This window comes from Tachyglossus aculeatus, chromosome 1 (assembly GCF_015852505.1).
Source record: "Tachyglossus aculeatus isolate mTacAcu1 chromosome 1, mTacAcu1.pri, whole genome shotgun sequence".
Lineage (NCBI taxonomy): Eukaryota > Metazoa > Chordata > Mammalia > Monotremata > Tachyglossidae > Tachyglossus > Tachyglossus aculeatus.
In genome coordinates, this window is record NC_052066.1 from 64,398,901 (window position 1) to 64,426,584 (window position 27,684).

Sequence of the window (27,684 nt, forward strand, 5' to 3'; positions counted from 1 at the left end):
GCTCACAGTCTTGATCCCCATTTTACTGATGAGGTAACTGAGGCCCCGAGAAGTGAAGGGACTTGCCCAAGGTCACACAGCATTCATGTGGCAGAGGCTAGATTAGAACCCATGACCTTCTGACTCCAAAGCCCATGCTTTATCCAATAAACCATGCCGCTTCTGAGTCTGGGAGTCAAGAGATCTGGGTTTGGACCCTGGCTCCGCCGCTTGCCTGTCATATGACCTTGGGCATATAATTTAAATTCTCTTTGCCTCAGTTCCCTCATCTGTAAAATCAATCAATCAATCAATCGTATTTATTGAGCACTTACTGGGTGCAGAGCACTGTACTAAGCGCTTGGGAAGTACAAGCTGGCGACATATAGAGACGGTCCCTACCCAACAGTGGGCTCACAGTCTAGAAGGGGGAGACAGACAACAAAACCAAACACATTAACAAAATAAAATAAATGGAATAGATACGACCAGGTAAAAGAAGCAGCGTGGCTCAGTCTAAAGAGCCCGGGCTGTGGAGTCAGGGGTCATGGGTTCGAATCCCGACTCTGCCACATGTCTGCTGTGTGACCTTGGGCAAGTCACTTCACTTCTCTAAGCCTCAGTTACCTCATCTGTAAAACAGGGATTAAGACTGTGAGCCCCCCGTGGGACAACCTGATCACCTTGTATCCCCCCAGTGCTTAGAACAGTGCTTTGCACATAGTAAGCGCTTAACAAATGCCATCATTATTATTATTATTAGAAATAAAATAAATAAATAAATAATAGTTCCAGACTGAGCAAGGCGGGAATAGTTCTAGACCGAAAAAGGTGGGAATAGTTCCAGAGTGAGCAATGTGGGAATAGTTCCAGAGCGAGCAAGGTGGGAATAGTTCCAGACGGAGTCTGGAGAGAAATGGGAATGAGAGTGTGAGTCCCGCTTTGGGCAGGGACTGTTGTCCAACCCGATTTGCTTGTATCTACCTCAGTGCTTAGAACAGTGCTTGGCACATAGTAAGTGCTTAACAAGTGCCATTATTATTATTATTATTATTATTATTATTATTATTATTATTATTATATTTCCCCCTCTGCCTCCTTTACAGAATCTCTATTCACAGTAGGGCATTGTTATTTGGCATAATCTCTGAGCACACAACGTCACCTGTCCTGGACAAGTAACCAAGGGGTCATTTGCCCTTGGTGCCCGGGCTTGGGAGTCAGAGGTCATGGGTTCAAATCCAGGCTCCACCAATTGGCAGCTGTGTGACTTTGGGCAAGTCACTTAACTTCTCTGTGCCTCAGTTCCCTCATCTGTAAAATGGGTATTAAGACTGTGAGCCCCAAGTGGGTCAACTTGATCACCTTGTAACCTCCCCAGCGCTTAGAACAGTGCCTTGCGCATAGTAAGCACTTAATAAATGCCATTATTATTATTATTATTATTTGCCCAAACAATCTAACAATCAATCAATCAATCAATCAATCGTATTTATTGAGCGCTTACTATGTGCAGAGCACTGTACTAAGCGCTTGGGAAGTACAAATTGGCATCACATAGAGACAGTCCCTACCCAACAGTGGGCTCACAGTCTAAAAGGGGGAGACAGAGAACAGAACCAAACATACCAACAAAATAAAATAAGTAGGATAGAAATGTACAAGTAAAATAAATAAATAAATAAATAAATAGAGTAATAAATATGTACAACCATATATACATATATACAGGTGCTGTGGGGAAGGGAAGGAGGTAAGACGGGGGGATGGAGAGGGGGACGAGGGGGAGAGGAAAGAAGGGGCTCAGTCTGGGAAGGCCTCCTGGAGGAGGTGAGCTCTCAGCAGGGCCTTGAAGGGAGGAAGAGAGCTAGCTTGGCGGATGGGCAGAGGGAGGCCATTCCAGGCCCGGGGGAGGACGTGGGCCGGGGGTCGATGGCGGGACAGGCGAGAGCGAGGTACGGTGAGGAGATTAGCGGAGGAGGAGGAGTGGAGGGTGCGGGCTGGGCTGGAGAAGGAGAGAAGGGAGGGGAGGTAGGAGGGGGCGAGGTGATGGAGAGCCTTGAAGCCCAGGGTGAGGAGTTTCTGCCTGATGCGCAGATTGATCGGTAGCCATTGGAGGTTTTTGAGGAGGGGAGTAATATGTCCAGAGCGTTTCTGGACAAAGATAATCCGGGCAGCAGCATGAAGTATGGATTGAAGTGGAGAGAGACACGAGGATGGGAGATCAGAGAGAAGGCTAGTGCAGTAGTCCAGACGGGATAGGATGAGAGCTTGAATTAGCAGGGTAGCGGTTGGGATGGAGAGGAAAGGGCGGATCTTGGCAATGTTGCGGAGCTGAGACCGGCAGGTTTTGGTGACGGCTCGGATGTGAGGGGTGAATGAGAGAGCGGAGTCGAGGATGACACCAAGGTTGCGGGCTTGTGAGACGGGAAGGATGGTAGTGCCGTCAACAGAGATGGGAAAGTCAGGGAGAGGACAAGGTTTGGGAGGGAAGACAAGGAGCTCAGTCTTCGACATGTTGAACTTTAGGTGGCGGGCGGACATCCAGATGGAGATGTCCTGAAGGCAGGAGGAGATGCGAGCCTGGAGGGAGGGGGAGAGAGCAGGGGCAGAGATGGAGATCTGGGTGTCATCAGCGTAGAGATGATAGTTGAAGCCGTGGGAGCGAATGAGGTCACCAAGGGAGTGAGTGTAGATCGAGAACAGAAGGGGACCAAGCACTGAACCTTGAGGAACCCCCACAGTAAGAGGATGGGAGGGGGAGGAGGAGCCTGCAAAAGAGACTGAGAAAGAACGACCGGAGAGATAAGAGGAGAACCAGGAGAAGACGGAGTCTGTGAAACAAGGAGTCATTCACCAGTTTCTTCCATTCCAGTGCCAGCTTTGGCTTGGATATTTTTTTTTCAAATAACAATAATAATAATAATGATGGCAGTTGTTAAGCACTTACTCTGTGCAAAGCACTGTTCTAAGCACTGGGGGGGAATACCAGGTAATCAGGTTGTCCCACGTGGAGCTCACAGTCTTTATCCCCATTTTACAGATGAGGTAACTGAGACCCAGAGAACTGAAGTGACTTGCCCAAAGTCACACAGCTGACAAGTGGCGGAGCCGGGATTAGAACCCATGACCTCTGACGCCCAAACCCGGGCTCTTTCCACTGAGCCACGCTGCTTCAAATAGAGAACATCGGTTGCTGTAAACTGTTATAACTTTTCTTCCTCCACCTCTAATCTCCCCAAGATCATGTTTTAGAAAGATTTAATCTTAGGGAGATTATAAAGACATAATCTTAGATGATAATGATAATAAGTATGGTATTTGCTCAGCGCTTACTATGTGCCAGGCATCGTACTAAGCGTTGGGCCGGAGACAAGTAAATTGGGATGGACACAGCCCCTGTCCCGCAGGGGGCTCACAGTCTCGACCCCCGTTTTATAGATGAGGGAACTGAGGCCCAGAGAAGTCAAGTGATTTACCCAAGGTCACACAGCAGACAAGTGGCGGAGTGGGGATTAGAATGGGATTAGAATCCATTACCTCTGATTCCCAGGCCCGGGCACTTTCCAATCAATCAATCAATCAATCAATCAATCAATCAATCGTATTTATTGAGCGCTTACTGTGTGCAGAGCACTGTACTAAGCGCTTGGGAAGTACAAATTGGCAACATATACTAAGCGCTGGGGTAGCTACAAGATCGTCAGGTTGGACACTGTCTCTGTCCCACACGGAGCTCACCGTCAAAGTAAGAGGGTGAACGGCCTGGCTCAGGGGAAAGAGTCCGGGCTTTGGAGTCAGAGGTCATGGGTTCAAATCCCGGCTCTGCCAATTGTCAGCTGGGTGACTTTGGGCGAGTAACTTCACTTCTCTGGGCCTCACTTCCCTCATCTGGAAAATGGGGATTAAGACTGTGAGCCCCCTGTGGGAACAACCTGATCACCTTATCTATTTGTATTAATGTCTGTCTCCCCCTCTAAACCATGAGCTCGTTGTTGGGTAGGGACCCAACACAGAGGTCATGGGTTCTATATGTTGCCAACTTGGACTTCCCAAGCGCTTAGTACAGTGCTCCGCACACAGTAAGCACTCAATAAATACGACTGAATGAATGACTCCCCACAGCACATATGTATCTATCTGTATATATCTGTAATTGATTGTTTTATCTATTTGTATTAATGTCTGTCTCCCCCTCTAGACCGTGAGCTTGTTGTTGGGTAGGGACTGTCTCTATATGTTTCCAACTTGTACTTCCCAAGCGCTTAGTACAGTGCTCCACGCACAGTAAGCGCTCAATAAATACGATTGAATGAATGAATGAATGAATATATAGAGACAGTCCCTATCCAACAGTGGGCTCACAGTCTAAAAGGGGGAGACAAAACCAAACATACTAACAAAATAAAATAAATAGAATAGATATGTACAAGTAAAATAAATAAATAAATAAATTTATTTATTTTATTTATTTATGATACTGCATCACCTACACGCTTAGGTCTGTACCTTCTCAGCAATTTGATATTCACCCCACCTCCAAGCCCCACAGCACTTAAGAACATATCTATATTCTCGGCCATTTCCCCTTATCTTGAACTCCTTTTGACGTCTGTCTCCCTGCCTTGTGGACACAGAACGCCTCTATGCTTCTTCCAACCCTGAGTCCGTTGTTGGGTTGGGATTGTCTCTATTTATTGCCCCACTGTACTTTCCAAGCGCTTAGTACAGTGCTCTGCACACAGTAAGCACTCAATAAATATGATTGAATGAATGAACTTTCATATTGTATTCTTTCATATATTATATTACATTCTTTCATGTATTATATATGAAGAATATATATATATTGTATTGTATTGTATTGTATTGTATTATATTACATTATATTATATTATATTATGCATTATATTGTATATTATATTATATCATATCATATTGTAATATATTATATCATGTTATATTGTATTATTATGTTATATTGTATAATATTATATTATATTAAATTATGTTATATTATATTGTATTTTATTACATTGCTTTACATTACATTACATTATATATTATAATACTAATGTATTATAATACATTATATATTACATTATATTATATTATATCATATTATGCTACATCATATTATATTACATTATATTATATTACATTACATTATATTATATTATATTATATTATATTATATTATGTTATATTGTATCTTATCATATACCATATCATATCATATTATTATATTATATTGTATTGTATTGTATTATTATATTATATTATATTATATTATATTATTATATTATATTACATTACATTACATTACATTATATTATATTGTATGTATTATATTATATATTATATATATTATATTCTTTCATATTGTAGCCTCTCAAGTGCTTAGTGCGGTACTCTGCACACTCGCCCCCTCCCAGCCCAACAACACTGGTGGACATGTGGAAAGAGCCCGGGCTTGGGAGTAACTGTGAGCCCACTGTTGGGTAGGGACCGTCTCTATATGTTGCCAACTTGGACTTCCCAAGCGCTTAGTACAGTGCTCTGCACACAGTAAGCACTCAATAAATACGATCGAATGAATGAATGAAAGAGGTCGTGGGTTCAAATTCCGGCTCTGCCACTTGTCAGCTGTGTGACTTTGGGCAAGCCACTTCACTTCCCTGGGCCTCAGTTACCTCATCTGGAAAAGGGGGATTAGGAATTTGAGCCCCCAGTGGGACAACCTGATAACCTTGTATCTATCCCAGCACCTAGAACAGTGCTCGGCACATAGTAAGCCCTTACCAAATACCATTATTATTATTATTATTTATTCCTACGAATGTCCGTCTCCCCCTCTAGACTGTAAGCCCATTGTGGACAGGGAATGTGACTGTTTTATTGTTATATTTTATGCTCCCGAGTGCTTAGTACAGTGCGCTGCACACAGTAAATGCTCAAAAAATATGATTGAATGATTGAAAATACCAGTACACAATTGATTGTTCACGGGCTGATTGACCAAACTGCCCAAAGCGACCCTCTTCCTCTGCCAACAGCCTTGTCGCTGGTAATAATAATAACAATAATAATAATAATGGTAGCATTTATTAAGCGCTTACTATGTGCAAAGCACTGTTCTAAGCGCTGGTAGAAATGTTTATATTTTCAGCACTACTTCTAAAGATTGTCAACATAGTTTTCAAGCAGACAGGGCGCTGAAACGCTAAGGGAGGCCACTCAGTATATCCGGGAATTTCTGGTTTGGATAGGCAGCGTTTGTAGCCTAGTGGAAAAAAGGCTCTGGGAGTCTGAGAACCTGAGAATCCCATTCATTCATTCATTCATTCAATCGTATTTATTGAGCGCTTACTGTGTGCAGAGCACTGTACTAAGCGCTTGGGAAGTCCAAGTTGGCAACATATAGAGACGGTCCCTACCCAACAGTGGGCTCACAGTCTAGAAGGTGGGGACAGAGAACAAAACAGAACATATTAACAAAATAAAATAAATAGAATAAGCATGTACGAATAAAATAAATAGAGTAATAAATCCGTACAAACATATATGCATATATACAGGTGCTGTGGGGAGGGGAAGGAGGTAAGGCGGGGGGGGATGGGGAGGGGGAGAGGAAGGAGGGGAAGGAAGAATGCCAGATCCTTCACTTGTCTGCTGTGTGACCTTGGGTGAGTCACTTCACTTCTCTGGCCTTAGTGATCTCATCATAAAATGAGCTTTAAGACTGTGAGCCCCCCTGCCCAGTCTCTGCCCAGGGAACGGGGCTCCAGGCACACATTGTTTGTGTCTCCGGGGGAGGTTAGTTAGAGTCTGGGTGAGCCCCCCTAAATGCTTCTCGATGACTGACAAATTGGGCTGGGCCTTTCGGTGACAGCTGAGAGCGTCAGTCGACAGAGCACGGGCCTGCGAGTTAAAAGGATCTTGGTTCTAACCCCAGCTCTCCCACTTTGCTGTAATAATAATAATAATGATGGTATTGGTTAGGCGCTTACCATGTTCCAAGCACTGTTCTGAGTGCTGAGGTAGCTACAAGGTAATCATCATCATCATCAATCATATTTATTAAGCGCTTACTATGTGCAGAGCACTGTACTAAGCGCTTGGGAAGTACAAATTGGCAACACATACAGTCCCTACCCAACAGTGGGCTCACAGTCTAAAATCAGGTTATCCCACATCTTAATCCCCAATTTACAGATGAGGTAACTGAGGCACAGAGGAAGTTAAGTGCTTAGTACAGTGCTCCGCACACAGTAAGCGCTCAGTAAATCCGATTGAATGAATGAATGAATGAAGTGGCTCATAAGTGGCGGAGCTGGGATTAGAACCTATGACCTCTAACTCCGCAGCCTGGGCTTTCCACTGTGCCACGCTGCTTCTATTTAACTTCTTTGTGCCTCAGTGACCTCATCCGTAATGGAGATTAAGTCTGCGAGCCCCACGTGAGACACAGACCATGTCCAACCGGATTATCTTGCATCTACCCCGGCGCTTAGTATAGTGCATAGTAAGTGCTTAACAAATCCCACAGTGATTATTAGCTAGGTTGGCTGGGACAAATCTTAAAGGAATTAATGGAGTTCATTCTGTTCCTAGGGATCTTTGCTGTCAGGGGTCAGAACTCTGCTTCCCGTGGGAAAGTACAGTCATCTCCCACTACCAACAGCAGGTGAACAGTCTGAGAAAGCTGCAGCATTCTCCTTCTTCAATCCCTGGAAGAGCAGAATAGTGTGTGACAAAGGGATTTGGGAATCCCTTCCCTTTCCTGAATTCCAGAGGCCACAGAGCGGCTGAGAAGAATCCCATCCCTTGGGATATCTTTGAAAAAGCAAGCATGGCCTAGTGGATGATAATAATAATAATAATAATAATAATAATCATAATAATAGTTATTTTTAGACTGTGAGCCCACTCTTTTAGACTGTGAGCCCACTGTTGGGTAGGGACCGTCTCTATATGTTGCCAGCTTGTACTTCCCAAGCGCTTAGTACAGTGCTCTGCACACAGTAAGCGCTCAATAAATACGATTGATTGATTGATTATTTGTTTAGCCGCAACTGTGTGCCAAGCACTGTTCTAAGCACTGGGGTAGATACAAGGTCATTGGGTTGTCCCACGTGGGGCTCACAGTCTTAATCCCCATTTTACAGAATGAGGCAACTGAGGCCCAGAGAGGTGAAGTGAGAGCCTGGGCCTGGGGGTCAGAGGACCTGGATTTTAATCTCAGCTCTTCCACTTGTCTGCTATGTGGCCTTGGGCAAGTCACTTCACTCCTCTGTGCCTCAGTGACCTCATCTGTAAAATGGGGATTAAGACCGTGAGCCCCACGTGGGACATGGACTCTGTCCAACCTTGTATCGACCCCAGCACTTAGTACGGTGTCTGGCACAGAATAAGGGCTTAACAAATACCATAAAAACAATTTTTTTTAAAAAAAAAGTTCTGCTCTTGATTCAGTTGAGGCTAAATCAAAGTTTCCGCTTGAGAAGCACATTAACCGAAATTGGCTCCAACTGGATTTGCAATTCAAGAAGAAATCTTCACACTGAATGAAGATCATTTCAAATTTGCTTCAGTTCAGAACTTGACAGGCATCCGTTTCGGTACAATAGCTCTTCCTTCGTGTATAAATATTTATGGGGCAATTCGGCAACAAAAGTTCTCTTCGCTCAGTCTCCATCGTTTGATCCGTAGCTCAAGTTGGGTTTTCCCAAAAGGGTTGCTAGTATTCTAAGTATTGTCATCCCCCAACAGATAGAATTTTCGCCTAAGAAAAATCCCTGGTTGCGTCTATCACCATCAGTTTTATTAGGCTTGTGAATCTCAGCTACAATTTTTAGGCCCCGGAAGAATTGGGATCAAACATTTCTGTGGATGTGGAAAAGTAAACTGTCTAATTGTCATTGTCCTCGTCATTATTATCATCACCATGATGTCAGTGAAGAGCGTTTATCAAACTCCCATTTTGCAGAGCACTGTAGTAGGCACTGTGAAGGTTTCATAGAGTAGCAGCGTGGCTCAGTGGAAAGAGCACAGGCTTTGGAGTCAGAGGTCAGGGGTTCAAATCCCGGCTCTGCCAATTGTCAGCTGTGTGACTTTGGGCAAGTCACTTAACTTCTCTGTGCCTCAGTTCCCTCATCTGTAAAATGGGGATTAAGACTGTGAGCCCCCCGTGGGACAACCTGATCTCCTTGTAACCTCCCCAGCACTTAGAACATTGCTTTGCACATAGTAAGCACTTAATAAATGCCACCATCATTATTATTATTATTATAGGAAGTAAGAGATCTGGTCTTGGAGCTTGATGAGTGGGAGGCAAGACAAAAGCAAACTGCATTGCCTAGCGGAAAGAGCATAGGCCTGGGAATCAGAGGACCTGCGTTCTAATTCTGACTCTGCCACTTGTCTGCTGTGTGATCCGGGCAAGGCACTTCACTTTCGCCTCACTTTCCTCAACTGTAAAATGGGAATTCAAAACCTGGTCTCTCTCCTACTTAGACTGTGAGCCCCATGTGGGACAGGGCCTGTGTCCAACCTGACTGATTTTTCTCTACCCCGGGGGTTAGAAGAGAAGCAGTGTGGTCTCGTAGTAGAGAGAACACACGCTTGGGAGTCAGAATGACCTAGGTTCTAATCCCACCTCTGCTGCTTGTCTGCTGTGTGACCTTGGGCAAATCGTTCAAGTTCTCTGGGCCTTAGTTCCCTTGTCTGTAAAATGGGGATTAAGACTGGGAGCCCCGTGTGGGGAAGGGGCTGTCTTCAATGTGGTAACTCAACCCCAGGGCTGAGTACAGTGCCTGGCACATAGTAAATGCTTAACAAATATCATTAAAAAAAAGGGTTAAGGGGTTAATGGATTGGTGAATTCCATCTGGGGTGAATCTGGAAGACTTCACAGAGGAGGTGATTCATATATATATATAAATCTGGAAGACTTCACAGAGGAGGTGATTCATATATATATATATATATATATATATACACACACAAACAGGAGGCCTTCCCAGACTGAGCCCCCTCCTTCCTCTCCCTGTCTTCCCCCTCCCAATCCTTCTTCCCCTCCCCACAGCACCTGTATATATGTATATATGCTTGTACGTATTTATTACTCTATTTATTTATTTTATTTGTACATATTTATTCTATTTATTTTATTTTGTTAATATATTTTGTTGTGTTGTCTGTCTCCCCCTTCTAGACTGTGAGCCCGCTGTTGGGTAGGGACCGTCTCTATATGTTGCCAACTTGGACTTCCCAAGCGTTTAGTACAGTGCTCTGCACACAGTAAGCGGCTCAATAAATACAATTGAATGAATGAATGAATGAATATTTATTTATTTTATTTGTACATATTTATTCTATTTATTTTATTTTGTTAATATGTTTTGTTTTGTTGTCTGTCTCCCCCTTCTAGACTGTGAACCTGCTGTTGGGTAGGGACCGTCTCTATATGTTGCCAACTTGGACTTCCCAAGCAGTGCTCTGCACACAGTAAGCGCTCAATAAATACGATTGAATGAATGAATGAATATCATTTATATATATATATGTATATATATTTATAATGGTACTTGTTAAATGCTTTCACTGGGGTAGATACAAGTTAATCAGGTTGGACACAGTCCCTGTCCCACCCACATGGGGGTCACACTCTAAATCCCCATTTTACAGATGAGGTAACTAAGGCCCAGTGAAGTGAAGTGCCCAAGGTCACACAGCAGACATGTGGCAGAGCCGGGATTAGAACCCAGGTCCTTCTGACTCCCAAGCCATGCTCCACCCACTGAGCCACACTGCTTTGTTAGGACAGTCAATTTGAAAGATGGTAGGGGACTAATTTGGGGAAGCGGAGTGAGGAGGACGTCCCAGGAAGAGGGAATGGTTAGAGAAGCAGCGTGACACAGTGGATAGAACCCGGGCCTGGGGGTGAGAAGGTCAGAAGAAGTAAAACGATATGCCCAAATTCCCAGAAAGCGAGTGGCGGAGTCAGGATTAGAATCCAGGTCTTCCAACTACTAAACCTGGACTCTTTCCACTAGGCCAAGATGATTTTCCACTAGAGGTAGGAGTGAGAATCCCAGAATGTTCCACCCTCCATCTTCTTGTCACTAAGCCAGGGACGGCTTGTTTTAAACCCTTTAGACAATGAAGGAGGCTTCTTATCCGCTCATCTCCAAGGACTTTACCTGAAAGACAAGTCACAGTTCAAAATGGCACTAATCCTTCCTGGAACCCTTGAAAGCAGGGACTCCATTGTACTCTCTCAAACAACAGTTGCTGCTCAGTAAATAGTATTGAATGACCTATGATTACTTGACAATAGTTGGCCTAATAGCGGAGGGAAAATTATTTGCTTGTTCACAGCTTCACATTTACCTTACTGAGGGTTTGAAGCAGGTGAAAGGAGGAGACATTTGATTAAATTGCTGACGCTGAGCCAATACCAATTCAGGAACTGGGTCATCTGATGGGGCAGGAGGGGGTTTTGAAGACCTAGAGGCAGGCAGGGGAGGGCTTTTGGCCATAAGGAGTGTGATATATTTTGGCAAATAATAATAATAATGATGGCATTTGTTAAGCACTTACTATGTGCAAAGCACTGTTCTAAGCGCTGGGGAGGATACGAGGTGATCAGGTTGTCCCATTTGGGGCTCACAGTCTTAACCCCTATTTTACAGATGAGGTAACTGAGGCCCAGAGAAGTTAAGTGACTTGCCCAAGGTCACACAGCTGACAAGTGGTGGAGCTGGGATTCGAACCCTTGACCTCTGAATCCCTAATCGGGCTCTTTCCACTAAGCCATGCTGCTTCCCATAACATCCAAGACCATGGCCAAATACATCCAATTCTGCGGAGTTCTGTGAAGTTATGTGGTGAGAGAAGCACAGAGTTGGGAAGAGGGAGAGCCAGCTAAAGCTCATCCACAGATAAGTAACTTGGAAAGATTTAAGAACCGGGGCTCTAGCTCAGGGAGATTAATGTGTGTGATTGGATTGGATTTTATGCTCTTTGGACCTTACGCTGGGGTTGCTTTCTTATCTGATGAAAACCTTTTGTCCCAACTGTGCTTTATAGTTTGGATTAATTACAGGCTTAAGTTTAACTTGAGACAAAATACCTCTTATCGCCCTTTCTTATGAAGAGGGTCTGTGTTTTCTACTCTGGGTGGTCACATCATGGTGCTGTCACACTGTTGCAAGATGTAGGGGGAAAAAAATTCTTCCAGAACAGAGCTATCTGCCTGAGCCTAGAGCAGGGCCAGGCATCTCATCTGACTCTTATACCAATCTGAGAGATTGTAACTTTAATTTAGGGGGCACTGGATGTTATGGGGGCTAACTTGGGAGACTGTATCTTTAATTCGGAGGGCACTGGTGACTTCTTCTCCAGCTTGGGAGACTGTATCTTTAATTCAGGGGACACTAGCAACCTCCACTCTAACTATATCTTTAATTCAGGGGGCACGGGTGACAATTCCATCCTCTGGGCCCAGCCCCTCTATTTTAGGTCATGAGAGTCAACATCTTGTCCCATCAACATTTTCCCAGGCGGGCTAGCGAGTAGTAAATTCAATTCAATTGTATTTATTAAGTATTTACTGTGTGGAGAGCACTGTACTAAGCACTTGGGGAAGTACAATACAACAATAAGCAGTGACATTCCCCGCCCACAACGAGCTTACAGTCTAGAGGTGGGGAGCAGACATCAGTAGAAGTAAATAAAATTGCAGATAAAATGAACTGTGCAGCGTAGAAAGCTTCCCATTGTTTCTTTGCTGAAAACCCTCAAAGGTTTCCCACCTGCCGTGTCACCTTTTTTTTGTTTTGGATGGCATTTATTAAGCGCTTACTATGTGCAAAGCACTGTTCTAAGTGCTGGAGAGGTTACAAGGTGATCAGGTTGTCCCACGGGTGGCTCACAGTCTTAATCCCCATTTTCCAGATGAGGTAACTGAGGCCGAGAGAAGTTAAGTGACTTGACCACAAGTGGCGGTGATGGGATTTGAACCCATGACCTCTGACTCCAAAGCCTGGGCTCTTTCCACTGAGCCACCTATCTTGAAGCCCTCTGCCTTCCAAACACGTTCTAGTTAGAGCATCCCTGAGTCACTCAGGTAAAGTTGCTTTCGGTGGCCTCTAAATTTAAGATAGTCTCCCCAGCTGATATATGAATTGCCACGCACCCTGAATTATAGATCTAATCTCCTAAAACGGTGTGGGGAAATCACCGGTGCCCCTTGAATTAAAGGTGCAGTTCATTCATTCATTCATTCATTCAATCGTATTTATTCATTCATTCATTCAATTGTATTTATTGAGCGCTTACTGTGTGCAGAGCACCATATTAAGCGCTTGGGAAGTACAAGTTGGCAACATATCATCATCAATCGTATTTATTGAGCGCTTACTATGTGCAGAGCACTGTACTAAGTGCTTGGGAAGTACAAATTGGCAACATATAGAGACAGTTCCTACCCAACAATGGGCTCACAGACTAGAAGGGGGAGACAGACAAGACAAAACATGTAGACAGGTGTCAAGTCATCAGAATAAATAGAAATAAAGCTAGATGCACATCATTAACACAATAAATAGAATAGTAAGTATTTGAACTTGGTGTGCTGGGACTCCCCTAGGCTGAAAGCTCGTTGTGGGCAGGGAATGTGTCTGTTTATTGTTATATTGTGCTCTCCCAAGTGCTTAGTACAGTGCTTTGCACACTGTAAGCATTAAATGCAGACGATTGAATTGAATTGGAGGAAAGTTCTGTGACTTTAGGGCACAAGAGGATCTCATTAATGCCTCATAGAACAATTGCAGAAGGAGATGGGGCATTCTGAGAGAGATATATCCATGGTGTCTCTATGGGTTGGAGACGACTCTACAACATAAGACAAGACAAATAATACTAATAATGGTATTTGTTAAGCCTTTAGGGTGTGCCAAGCATTTTACTAAGTCTAGACTGTGAGCCCGTTTGTTGGGTAGGGATTAATAATAATATTAATAATAATGGTATTTGTTAAGCGCTTACTATGTGCCAGGCACTGTTCTAAGCACCGGGATAGATACAAGGTTATCAGGTTGTCCCACTTGGGGCTCACAGACTTAATCCCCATTTTACAGAGGAGGTAATCGAGGCACAGAGAAGTTAAGTGTCTTGACCAAAGTCACACAGCTGTCTCTACCTGTTGCCAAATTGTACTTTCCAAGTGCTTAGTTTGGTGCTCTGCACGCAGTAAGTGCTCAATAAATACAATTGAATGAATGAATGAATAGATACAGGATAATCAGGGCAGCCACAGTCCTTGTCCCATATTGGACAAGACAAGCGGCGTGGCTCAGTGGAAAGAGCACAGGCTTGGGAGTCAGAGGTTGTGGGTTCTAATCCTGGCTCTGCCACTTGTCAGCTGTGTGACTTTGGGCAAGTTAGTTAACTTCTCCGTGCCTCAGTTACCTCATCTGTAAAATGGGGATGAAGACTGTGAGCCCCACATGGGGAAACCTGATCACCTTGTATCTACCCCAGCGCTTAGAACAGTGCTTGGCACATAGTAAGCACTTAACAAATACCATAATTATTATTATTATACGGGACCTCACAGTCTAAACGAGAGGGAGAACAGCTATTTGATCCCAATTTGACAAATGAAGAGAATGAGGCATCAAAAAGTCAAGTGAATTCTCCAATTCACACAGCAGGCAAGTGGCAAAGCCAGGATTAAATCCAGGACTCGTGATTTTCCGGCCCGTGCTAATTCCCCTAGACTGTGCTGCTTCCAGGTCATGAGGTTTCCAAACCAAAATCCAGATACATTATGGGGACTAAAGAATGTTGGTAAATTCTTGGACATGGATTGGCATGATTTTAAAAAAGAAGGATTTTAGTCCAAGGTTTTATGGCTCATACGGACCTCCCCCTCTCTGACACATAGCAGTAGAACTGTGACTTCAAGTCGTGCCCTATTTCCTTCAGCTCACGGTCTCCTCTCCATTGCCTCCTGTCTTCTCTCACCAGTCCAGCCTCCATTTTCTCCCGTTCACTCGTTCTCCAACTAAAGCTGCCTTCATCCATCGATGCCTCCACTCTCCCCTGTGCCTACACACTATTTCTTTCGCTTTCCAAGCCTAATTATCCCTGCTCCGGCTCTCAAATTTTTCTGTTCCTCCAAGGCTCTTGTTCATAGGAGGTAGTAGCAATGGCATTCGTTCAACACCCACTGGGAGCAGTGCCTTGTTCTGAACTCATGGCTCGTCCTTTTTTCATTTTTTCCATTCATTTTCCCTCCTTTGTTCTGCCTCTCATTACTCCTGGCTTCCTTTTGTTATGCATTGTCCCCCGACATCTCTTCTTGCCTGAATCTTTCTTGCTTATTTTTTTGTTCTTTCCACTCTACCTCCCCAGAATTTTTCCGACTCACCTTTTGATTTCTCTCTGTCTCTTTCTCGCTTTGCTATTCTTCCTTTTCTTTTTTCTCCCATCTCCTTTCTTCCTTTTTTTTTTTTTTTTAGCTCTCTTTTAAAGGCTGTACTCCTCCCTATGGACGAAAGCTGAATAAGGTCCTTCTTCCCCAGACCTAGATGTGCTAGGTTTGCTCATTCATTCATTCATTCAATCATATTTAGCGCTTACTGTGTGCAGAGCACTGTACTAAGCGCTTGGGAAGTACAAGTCAACATATAAAGACGGTCCCTACCCATCATCAGGCAAAAACTCCTCACCCTGGGCTTCAAGGCTGTCCATCCCCTCGCCCCCTCCTACCTCCCCTCCCTTCTGTCCTTCTCCAGCCCAGCCCGCACCCTCCGCTCCTCTGCCACCGCTAACCTCCTCACTGGGCCTCATTCTCGCCTGTCCCGCCATCGACCCCCGGCCCATGTCATCCCCTGGCCTGGAATGCCCTTCCTCCACACATCCGCCGAGCTAGCTCTCTTCCTCCCTTCAAAGCTCTACTGAGAGCTCACCTCCTCCAGGAGGCCTTCCCACACTAAGCCCCCTCCTTCCCTCCTTCCTCTCCCCCTCCCCATCCCCCACCACCTTACCTCTTTCCCCTCCCCACAGCACCTGTATATATATATATATATATATATATTATATATGTGTTATATAATATATATATATTTTATATATTATATTATATATATGTATATATATATATATATGTATATATGTTTGTACATATTTATTACTCTATTTTACTTGTACATATTTATTCTATTTATTTTATTTGGTTAATACGTTTTGTTTTGTTGTCTGTCTCCCCCTTCTAGACTGTGAGCCCGCTGTTGGGTAGGGACCGTTCCTGTATGTTGCCCACTTGTACTTCCCAAGCGCTTAGTATAGTGCTCTGCCCACAGTAAGCGCTCAATAAATACGATTGAATGAATGAGTGAATGAACGGGCTCACAGTCTAGAAGGGGGAGACAGACAACAAAACAAAACATGTAGACAGGTGTCAAAATCGTTAGAATAAATAGAATTATAGCTATATGCACATCATTAACAAAATAAATAGAATAGTAAATATGTACAAGTAAAATAGAGTAGTAAATCTACAAATATAAGCAAGTGCTCATATTTATTGAGCACTTCCTGGGTTCAGAGCACTGTACTAAACACTTAGGTGAGTCCATTACATCTGAGTTGGTAGCCACGATCCCTGCCCACAAGACTCTGTCCCCTGCCAAGGAGTTGAGGCTCCTCTTTTCCCCGGGCTGAGGTGGTTGCCCGTAATAATAATAATAATGATGATGGTATTTGTTAAGCGCTTACGTATGCAAAGCACTGTTCTAAGCGCTGGGAAGGTTACAAGGTGATCAGCTTGTCCCACGGGGGGCTCCCAGTCTTCATCCCCATTTTACAGACAAGGGAACTGAGGCACAGAGAAGTGAAGTGACTTGCCCAGAGTCACACAGCTGACAGATGGCAGAGTCGGGATTTGAACCCATGACCTTCAACTCCAAAGCCCAGGCTCTTTCCATTGAGCCACGCTGCTTCTCTACCCTTTACCTCTGCCCTTTCTTCCCTACTGACTGGTTGTCTTAGAAAGCAGGGTTGAGAAGCGGCATGGTGCAATGGATAGAGCACAGCCCTGGGAGCCAGAAGGTCGTGAGTTCTAATCCCGGCCCCATCACTTGTCTGCCCTGTGAGCTTGGGCAAGTCACTTCACTTCTCTGTGCCTCAGTTACCTCATCTATAAAATGGGGATGGAGACAGTAAGACCCAAGTGGGACGGGGACTGTTTCCAGCCCGATTTGCTGATATCCACCCCAGTGTTTAGAACAGTGCCTGGCACATAGTAAGTGCTTAATAAATGCCGTTATTATTAACGTTTACAAATGTCATCATAGCAACTGCCTGCGAAGGCCTAGTTTCAGTGGCTGCTAGAACAATTTTCAACTTGTTTATCCCCCCTGCCTGAGGCTGGCAGGCCTCAGACTCTTTAGTGTCTGGCACTTTAAATTTATCGATTCATGATATTTACGATATTTACTTTGTGCAGAGCACTGGCTCAGTGGAAGGAGCCCGGGCTTTGGAGTCAGAGGTCATGGGTTCAAATTCCGGCTCCGCCACTTGTCAGCTGTGTGACTGTGGGCAAGTCACTTCACTTCTCTGGGCCTCAGTTCCCTCATCTGGAAAATGGGGATTAAGACTGTGAGCCCCACATGGGACAACCTAATTACCTTCGTCATCATCATCAATCGTATTTATTGAGCGCTTACTATGTGCAGAGCACTGTACTAAGCGCTTGGGAAGTACAAATTGGCAACATATAGAGACGGTCCCTACCCAACAGTGGGCTCACAGTCTAAAAGGGGGAGACAGAGAACAAAACCAAACATACTAACAAAATAAAATAAATAGAATAGATATGTACAAATAAAATAAATAAATAAATAAATAAATAAATAGAGTAATAAATATGTACAAACGTATATACATATATACAGGTGCTATGGGGAAGGGAAGGAGGTAAGATGGGGGGGATGGAGAGGGGGACGAGGGGGAGAGGAAGGAAGGGGCTCAGTCTGGGAAGGCCTCCTGGAGGAGGTGAGCTCCCAGCAGGGCCTTGAAGGGAGGAAGAGAGCTAGCTTGGCGGATGGGCAGAAAAAATATGGAACGCTTCACGAATTTGCGTGTCATCCTTGCGCCGGGGCCATGCTAATCTTCTCTGTATCATTCCAATTTTAGTATATGTGCTGCCGAAGCGAGCACAAGATTACCTTGTATCTACCCCAGCGCTTAGAACCATGCTTGGCACATAGTAAGTGCTTAACAAATACCGATATTATTATTCTTATTACTAAGTGCTCAGGAGAGTACAGTGCAACAGAATTAGCAGACACGTCCCCTCCCCTTAACGAATTTTCAGAGTCCAGACCCTGTCCGCCTCAACTCAGTTCTGAGGATTTCCATGAAAGATTCCTTGTGACATCGTTATGCCACGTTGAGTGACCGGTCTATTGCAAAGAACAGAGTGGGCATCTGTTACTTGCAGGTTGGCAAGTAACTGGTATTTGCCAGTGCCATCAGTGGCCACTCAGGGCATGTTGGCCACTTCTGGTGTAACTAGGGGACTGAGCACGGCTCAGCTCTCCTTGGGACGGGGGCTTTGGTCTCCCTGAATCCTGTATTTCCAAGGCTTTGATTGCTGCTCCCGGGGCAGGGCAGAGAAGTCTGATCAGTCAATCAATCAATGGTATTTATTGAGTGCTTACTGTGTGCAGAACACTGTACTAAGCACTTGGGAGAGCACAATCTTGCAGAATAGACACAGTCCCTGCCCACAATGAGCTTCCAGGCTACAGGATTCAGCTTACGGTGTAGAGGCCCACCGAAGAGGCTTTCAGGGTGCTTGACACTCCACTCTGAGCTCCTGATCATCATCATCATCATCATCATCAATCGTATTTATTGAGCGCTTACTATGTGCAGAGCACTGTACTAAGCGCTTGGGAAGTACAAATTGGCAACATATAGAGACAGTCCCTACCCAACAGTGGGCTCACAATCTAAAAGAGTGGGCTCCTGATCTGCGTTTAGAGAAGCAGCAGTGGTTCAGTGGAAAGAGCCCGGGTTTAGGAGTTCTAATCCCGACTCTGCCACATGTCTGCTGTGTGACCTTGGGCAAGTCGCTTCACTTCTCTGAGCCTCAGTCACCTCATCTGTAAAATGGGGATGAAGACTGTGAGCCCCACGTGGGACAACCTGATCACCTTGTATCGCCCCAGCGCTTAGAACAGTGCTTTGCACATAGTAAGCGCTTAACAAATGCCATCATTATTATTATTATTGACCAGGAATTTCAGTGCTTGGCACATTCATTCATTCAATCGTATTTATTGAGCACTTACTGTGTGCAGAGCACTGGACTAAGCGCTTGGGAAGTACAAGTTGGCAACATATAGAGACGGTCCCTACCCAACAGCGGGCTCACGGTCTAGAAGGGGGAGACAGACAACAAAACGAAACGTATTAGCAAAATGAAATAAATAGAATTTGTACAAATAAAATAAATGAATAAATAGAGTAATAAATACGTACAAACGTATATACATATATACAGGTGCTGTGGGGAGGGGGAGGAGGGGGAGAGAAAGGAGGGGGCTCAGTGTGGGAAGGCCTCCTGGCACTTAACAAGTACCATCATTATTATTTAATCTCCATCTTCTATTTAATACCCACAGCACTTATGTACATATCTGTAATTTATTTATACTGATGTCTGTCTCCCCACTCCTAAACTCGTTGTGGGCAGGGACTGTGTCTGTTTATCATTGTATTGTACTCTCCCACGCGCTCAGTACAGTGCTGTGCACACAGTAAGCTCTCAATAAATACAATTGAATGAATGAATTTAATATGCACAGACACGTTCCCCATCATAGCATCTGCACACGAGGGAAGGCTGGATTTATTCTGACTTAACAATAATGATAATAATAATGATCGTGGTATTAGTTTAGCATTTACTATATGCCAGGCGCTTTCTAAATGCCGGGGTAATTGCAACCTAATCAGTTTGGACACAGACCATGTCCAACATGGAGGACAGTCTTAATCCCCATTTTATAGATGAGGTAACTGAGGTACGGGGAAGTTAAATGACTTGCCCAAGGTCACACAGCAGATACATGGCAGAGCTGGGACTAGAACCCAGAGCCTTATAACTCCCAAGCCCATGCTCTATCCATTAGCCCACGCTGCTTCTCTTGCTAGGAAGAGAATGGCAAGCATTCCATGTTATTTTTCCTGATCTAGAGGTTCAGACAAGCTTCCGAAACACCAGTGCTAACCCATTTCCTGGCCATGAAGATATGGGACTTCTGAGTCCAGTCAGAAAGGGAGCAGTGTGGCCTTGTGGATAGAATACACGTCTGGGAGTCAGAAGGACCTGGATTCTAATCCCGGCTCTGCCGTTTGTCTGCTGTGTGACCTTGGGCAAGTCATCTAGCTTCTCTGTGCCTCAGTTGCCTCATCTGTAAAATGGGAATAAAGACTTTGAGCCCCGTGTGGGACATGGACTTTGTCCAACTCTCTATCTACCCCAGTGCTTAATACAGTACGTGGATCATAGTAAGCGCTTAACAAATACCATAAAAAAAGAAGGAATTGTGTCCCTTTAAGGAGAGTTGGCATGCACCCAGCATTTTCCTACAAGAAGTGGAAGGCTGGGATGAAAAAGGATGAGGATGGTGGTTCCAGAATCTATCAATCGATCAATCATATTTATTGAGCGCTTACTGTGTGCAGAGCACTGTACTAAGCACTTGGGAAGATTCCTTAACGGAAAAGCAACAGGCCCTGGGATCACTAAACTGAAAACTCCTTGAGGGCAGGACTCATGTGTAACAAACTCTGTAGCACTTAATGATATATCTAAGAGGTGTTTAGTCCAGATTAATAATCATCATCATCATCATAATAATGGTATTTGTTAAGCAATTACTATGTGCCAAGCACTGTTCAGGAAGAAGATGAGATCTGGCTTAGCCTCTGATTGGTTTATCCTGGAATTCATTCATTCATTCAATTGTATTAAGTGCTTACTGTGTGCAGAGCACTGTATCAATCAATCAATCAATCATATTTATTGAGCACTTACTGTGTGCAGAGCACTGTACGAAGTGCTTGGGAAGTACAAGCTGGCAACATATAGAGACAGTCCCTACCCAACAGTGGGCTCACAGTCTAGAAGGGGGAGACAGAGAACAAAACCAAACATATTAACAAAATAAAATAAATAGAATAGATATGTACAAGGAAAATAAATAAATAGAGTAATAAATATGTACAAACATATATACATATATACAGGGAAGGGAAGGAGGTAAGACGGTGGGGATGGAGAGGGGGATGACGGGGAGAGGAAGGAGGGGGCTCAGTCTGGGAAGGGCTCCTGGAGCACTTGGGAATCAAGCAATCGTATTTATTGAGCGCTTACTGTGTGCAGAGCACTGTACTAAGCACTTGGGAAGTACAAGCTGGCATCTAGAGACGGTCCCTACCCAACAGTGGGCTCACAGTCTAGAAGGGGGAGACAGAGAACAAAACCAAACATATTAACAAAATAAAATAAATAGAATAGATATGTACAAGTAAAATAAATAGAGTAATAAATATGTACAAACATATATACATATGTACAGGTGGTGTGGGGAAGGGAAGGAGGTAAGACGGTGGGGATGGAGAGCGGGACGAGGGGGAGAGGAAGGAGGGGGCTCAGTCTGGGAAGGCCTCCTGGAGCACTTGGGAAAGTACAGTGCAGCAATGAACAGTGACAATCCATGCCCTCAAAGAGCTCACAGTCTAGAGGGGTGGAGGCAGACATCAATACAAATAAATAAAATTACAGATATATACATAAGTGCTGTGGGGCTGGGAGCAGAGGGGAAGAGCAAAGGAAGCAAGTCAGGGCGATGCAGAAGGGATTGCTCTGCACACAGTAAGCGCTCAATAAATACGATTGATTGACTGATTGGGAGATGAGGAAAAGTGGGGCTTAGTCTGAGAAGGCCTCTTGGAGGAGATGGGCCTTCAGTAAGGCTTTGAAGATGGGGGGGGGGGGGGAAGAGTCATTGTTTGTGGGATTTGAGGAGACGTTGTTCCAAGCTAGAGGCAGGACATGAGCCATAGGTTGGCAGCAGGAGAATTTTCTGTCATTTCTAGGGCTCTGTATGGGAGAGGCAGATCATCATCATCACCAATCGTATTTATTGAGCGCTTACTATGTGCAGAGCACTGTACTAAGCGCTTGGGAAGTACAAATTGGCAACATATAGAGACAGTCCGTACCCAACAGTGGGCTCACAGTCTAAAAGGGGGAGACAGAGAACAAAACCAAACATACTAACAAAATAAAATAAATAGAATAGATATGTACAAGTAAAATAAATAAATAAATAGAGTAATAAATCTGTACAAACATATATACATATATACAGGTGCTGTGGGGAAGGGAAGGAGGTAAGATGGGGGGATGGAGAGGGGGACGAGGGGGAGAGGAAGGAAGGGGCTCAGTGTGGGAAGGCCTCCTGGAGGAGGTGAGCTCTCAGTAGGGCCTTACAGATCACGGTGGGTTATCCCCCGTCTCAGGGCAGGCTTTGGATGGTAAGGAGGGGAGGTGGCTAATTTGGGGAACCCTCCCAGCAGCATGGCTGCCAGCCAGGCAGTCTTTTAACTCTGCCAGGATTTTCTACTCAGAACTTCCGAAGCGAGGCCATTTTGAGATCTGGTCATTTTGATTCAAATCATTTGATGGCATTTATCTAGACTGTGAGCCCGTTGTTGGGTAGGGACCGTCTCTACATGTTGCCGATTTGTACTTCCCAAGCGCGTAGGAACAGTGCTCTGCACACAGTAAGCGCTCAATGAATACGATTGAATGAATGGATGAATTTATCACTTTTTAAAACTTTTGATGGCATTTATCTAGGCTGTGAGCCCGTTGTTGGGTAGGGACCGTCTCTGCATGTTGCCGATTTGTACTTCCCAAGCGCGTAGGAACAGTGCTCTGCACACAGTAAGCGCTCAATGAATACGATTGAATGAATGGATGAATTTATCACTTTTTAAAACTTTTGATGGCATTTATCTAGACTGTGAGCCCATTGTTGGGTAGGGACAGTCTCTGCATGTTGCCGATTTGTACTTCCCAAGCGCGTAGGAACAGTGCTCTGCACACAGTAAGCTCTCAATGAATACAATTGAATGAATGGATGAATTTATCACTTTTTAAAACTTTTGATGGCATTTATCTAGGCTGTGAGCCCGTTGTTGGGTAGGGACAGTCTCTGCATGTTGCCGATTTGTACTTCCCAAGCGCGTAGTACAGTGCTCTGCACAAAGTAAGCACTCAATGAATACGATTGAATGAATGGATGAATTTATCACTTTTTAAAACTTATTCTATTCTTGACGGAGATTGAGTGGGCTTCCTCAAAATGCTCCTGAGGATTACTGGGAAGGCAGCATGGCCTACAAGAATGATACAGGCTCAGAGAAGCAGCGTGGCTCAATGGAAAGAGCCGGGCTTTGGAGTCAGAGGTCATGCGTTCAAATCCCGGCTCTGCGAATTGTCAGCTGTGTGACTTTGGGGAAGTCACTTAACTTCTCTGTGCCTCAGTTACCTCATCTGTAAAATGGGGATTAAGACTGTGAGCCCCCTGTGGGACAACCTGATCACCTTGTAACCTCCCCAGTGCTTAGAACAGTGCTTTGCACGTAGTAAGCGCTTAATAAATGTCATCATTATTACAGGCCAAGGAGTCAGGGGACCTGGGTTCTAATTCGGGCTCTGCCACTCGCCTGCTGTGTAACCTTGGGCAAGCGATTTAATGTCTCTGTGCCTCAGTTTTCCCATCCATAAAAAGGAGATAAAATGGATTGTGAGCTCTGTATGGGCCACCATCTGTGGTGTCTTTGATGAAGCAGCTTGGTGTAGTGGTTAGAGCACGGGCCTGGGAATTGGAAGGCCATGAGTTCTAATCCCAGATCTGCCACTTGTCTGCTGTGTGACCTTGGGACGTCACTTTATTCTCTGGGCCACGGTTACCACATCTGTAAAATGGGGATTGAGACTGTGAGCTCCATGTGGGACAATGAACTGTGTCCAACCCGATTTGCTTGATTCCACCCCAGCATGTAGTACAGTGCCTGGTACATAGTAAGTGCTTAATAAGCACCATTATTATCATTATTATTATTATTATTATATATCTATCAGGGACTGTGTCCAATTTGATCTTGTAGTTGTAGTAGTAGTAGTAAGCATTTACTGTGTGCAGAGCACTGTAGTAACCACTGGAAAAGAATACATAGGTGGTAATTAGAAATGGTCCTTGTCCCCAATCTAAGCAGCTACCCCAGTGCTTAGCGTAGAGTAAGTGCTTAATTAGTAACAATACTACTATTGTTTTGATATAGATCCACTTCCTCTCCTCCAGTGCTCTCCTTGACTTCCTCCACTCCGGCTTCCACCCCCTTCACTCCAATACCATCATCATCATCATCATCATTCATTCATTCATTCATTCAATCCCATTTCTTGAGCACTTCCTGTGTGCAGAGCACTGTACTAAGCGCTTGGGAAGTACAAATCGGCAACATAGAGAGACGGTCCCTACCCAGCAACGGGCTCACAGTCTAGAAGGGGGAGACAGACAAGAAGACAAAACAAGTGGAAATTAAGGTCACCAGTGATTTCCTTCTTGCCAAATCCTTTGGCCTCTGCTCCATCGTAATCCTCCTCAACCTCTCAATCAATCAATCAATCAATCATATTTATTGAGCGCTTACTGTGTGCAGAGCACTGTACTAAGCACTTATATAACCTTGGTTTCACTGACAGTGTCCTCTCCTGTTTCTCCTCCTATCTCTCTGGTCACTCATTCTCAATTTCTTTTTGTAGGCTCCTCCTCTGCCTCCCATCTTCTAACTGTGGGACCTTCTCAAGGCTCAGTTTTGGGTCCTCTTCTGTTCTCCATTTACACCCACTCCCTTGGAGAACTCATTCTGTCCCTTAGATTCAACTTCCATCTCGATGTGGACGATTTCCAAATCGGCATCTCCAGTCCTGACTTTTCTCCTTCTCTGCAATCTCATATTTCCTCCTGCAATCAGGATACTGCTACTTGGATGTTTCACCGGTACTTCAAATTTAATATGTCCAAAACCGAACACCTCATCTTCCCACCCAAACCCTGTCCTCCCCCTGATTTTCCTCTCTATAGACAGCACAAGCATACTCCCTGTCTCACAAGCTCAACAACTTGGCATTAGCCTCGACTCATCTTTCTCATTTAACCCACATATTCAATCTGTCACCAAATCCTGTCAGTTCTCCTTCACAACATTGCTAAAATCCACCCTTTCCTCTCCATCCATGCATTTTTCTTATCCTGCCTTAATTACCGCTGATTTCCCTGCCGCCTCTCTCTTCCCATTCCAATCCGTACCACACCATACCATATCCATACTCCTCTACGTGAATCATTTTCCTCAAAAAACGTTCAGTCCATTTCCCCAGTCCTCAAGAACTTCCAGTAGTTACTCATAGAGAAGCAGCATGGCGTAGTGACTTCCAGGCTTAGGAATCAGAAGGTCATGGGTTCTAAGCCCGCTCTGCCACGTCTGCTGGGTGACCTTGGAAAAGTCATTTTACTTTCTCTGTGCCTCAGCTACCTCATCTGTAAAATGGGGATTGAGACTGTGAGCCCCGCATGGAACAGGGACTGTGTTCAACTCGATTTGTATGTATCCACCCTAGCACCTAGTACAGTGCCTGACACATAGAAAGCACTTAACAAATATCATCATTATTATTCTTATCCACCTCCGCATCAAACAGAAACTCTTTGCTATTGGCTTTAAAGCACTCAATCACCTTGCCCCTTCCTATTTTATCTGATTTCCTTCTACAGCACAGCATAATCACTTCACGCCTCTAACTTCAACTACCATCTATACTTCTCTCTTGTCAATCTCTCCACTGCCTCCCCGCCACACCCTACCTCTGGCCTGGAATCCCCTACCCCTTCACATCCAAAGGACAATCACTCTCCCCACCTTCCAAGCTTCATGAAAAGCCCGCCTCCTCCAAGAGGCCTTCCCCGACTAAGCCCTCATTTCCCCTACTCCCTGTCCCTTCAGCATCGCCCTTGACTTTAATTTGCACCCCCTTAATCGCCCCACCCTCAGCCCCACAACACTTACGGACGTATCTGTAATGTATTTATGCTAGTGTTGTCTCTCCCTCTAGAATGTAAGCTAGGGACCATGCCTCTCACGAGTGCTTAGCACAATCAATCAATCAATCAATCACATTTATTGAGCACTTACTATGTGCAGATCACTGTACTAAGCGTTTGGGAAGTACAAGTTGGCAACATATAGAGACAGTCCCTACCCAGCAGTGGGCTCACAGTCTAGAAGGGGGAGACAGAGAACAAAACCAAACATATTAACAAAATAAAATAAATAGAATAGATATGTACAAGTAAAATAGAGTAATAAATCTGTACAAACATATATACATATATACAGGTGCTGTGGGGAAGGGAAGGAGGTAAGACGGGGAGGATGGAGGGGGGACAAGGGGGAGAGGGGGAGAGAGCACAGTGCTCTCCACACAGTAAGCGCTCAGTATAATTAATTGATACTACTACCCTGCATTCCATGGTAACTCTGGTAACTCAGGGTAACTCTTAGGAGAAGCAGCGTGGCTTGGTGGAAAGAGCCCGGGCTTGGGGGTCAGAGGGCATGGGTTCTAATCCCAGCTCTGCCACTTGTCAGCTGTGTGACTTTGGGCAAGTCACTTCACTTCTCTGGGCCTCAGTTACTTCATCTGTAAAATGGGGATTAAGACTGTGAGCCCCATGTGGGACAACCTGTCACCTTGTAACCTCCCCTGTGCTTAGAACAGTGCTTTGCACATAGTAAGTGCTTAATAAATGCCGTCATTAGTATTACTATTAGGAGCCCAGGCTTGGGGGTCAGAGGGCTTGGGTTCGAATCCTGGCTCCGCCACTTGTCAGCTGTGTGACTTTGGGCAAGTCACTTCGCCTCTCTGGGCCTCAGTTACTTCATCTGTAAAATGGGGATTAAGACTGGGAGCCCCATGTGGGACAACCTGATGACCTTGTATCTACCCCAGCGCTTAGAAAAGTGTTTGGCACATAGTAAGCCCTTAACAAATACCATCATTATTATTATCATTATTAACTTGTGCAGCATTGTATTCAGCTTGCATTTACCCCAGTGCTTAGTGCAGTGCCTGGCACATAGTAAGCACTTAACAAGTACCGTAAATCCACTGCGTTAGTGGGGTTTCTGTAGGAAGGGGGCAGTGAAGTGACCAAAGCCAGCCATGACTCCTCTCCCTGTTCTTCATTCATTCAATCATATTTATTGAGTGCTTACTGTGTGCAGAGCACTGTACTAAACGCTTGGGAAGTACAAGTTGGCAACATTCTGTTCTTCTTCTAACCAGGTTTCCTCCTGCCTCCCCATTCTGTGAGCAGCTGGATTCCCGTCACTCCTCACGCGGGATGTGATTTAATCAATTGTTTTCAAGACCGCTCTGTATTTAGATGCACCCTGCCACGAATGTATTAGGTTGCCCTAGATCATTAATTTAAATTTTAGATTCCTGGAGTAAGGGAGGGCCTGCTGAACCCAGAATGCAAATTT

At 44.6% G+C, this 27,684-nt stretch overlaps 1 protein-coding gene and 1 non-coding gene across 2 annotated transcripts in view; one reads left to right on the top strand and one right to left on the bottom strand.

Moving 5' to 3' along the window:
- Positions 1–27,684, top strand: part of DGKG (diacylglycerol kinase gamma) — a 459,919-nt gene that overhangs the window by 26,515 nt on the left and 405,720 nt on the right. The gene's annotated exons all lie outside the window — the stretch shown is intronic.
- On the bottom strand, positions 18,104–18,210 carry LOC119937960. The gene has a single exon (XR_005454303.1). It is a non-coding gene; the product is annotated as a U6 spliceosomal RNA (small nuclear RNA).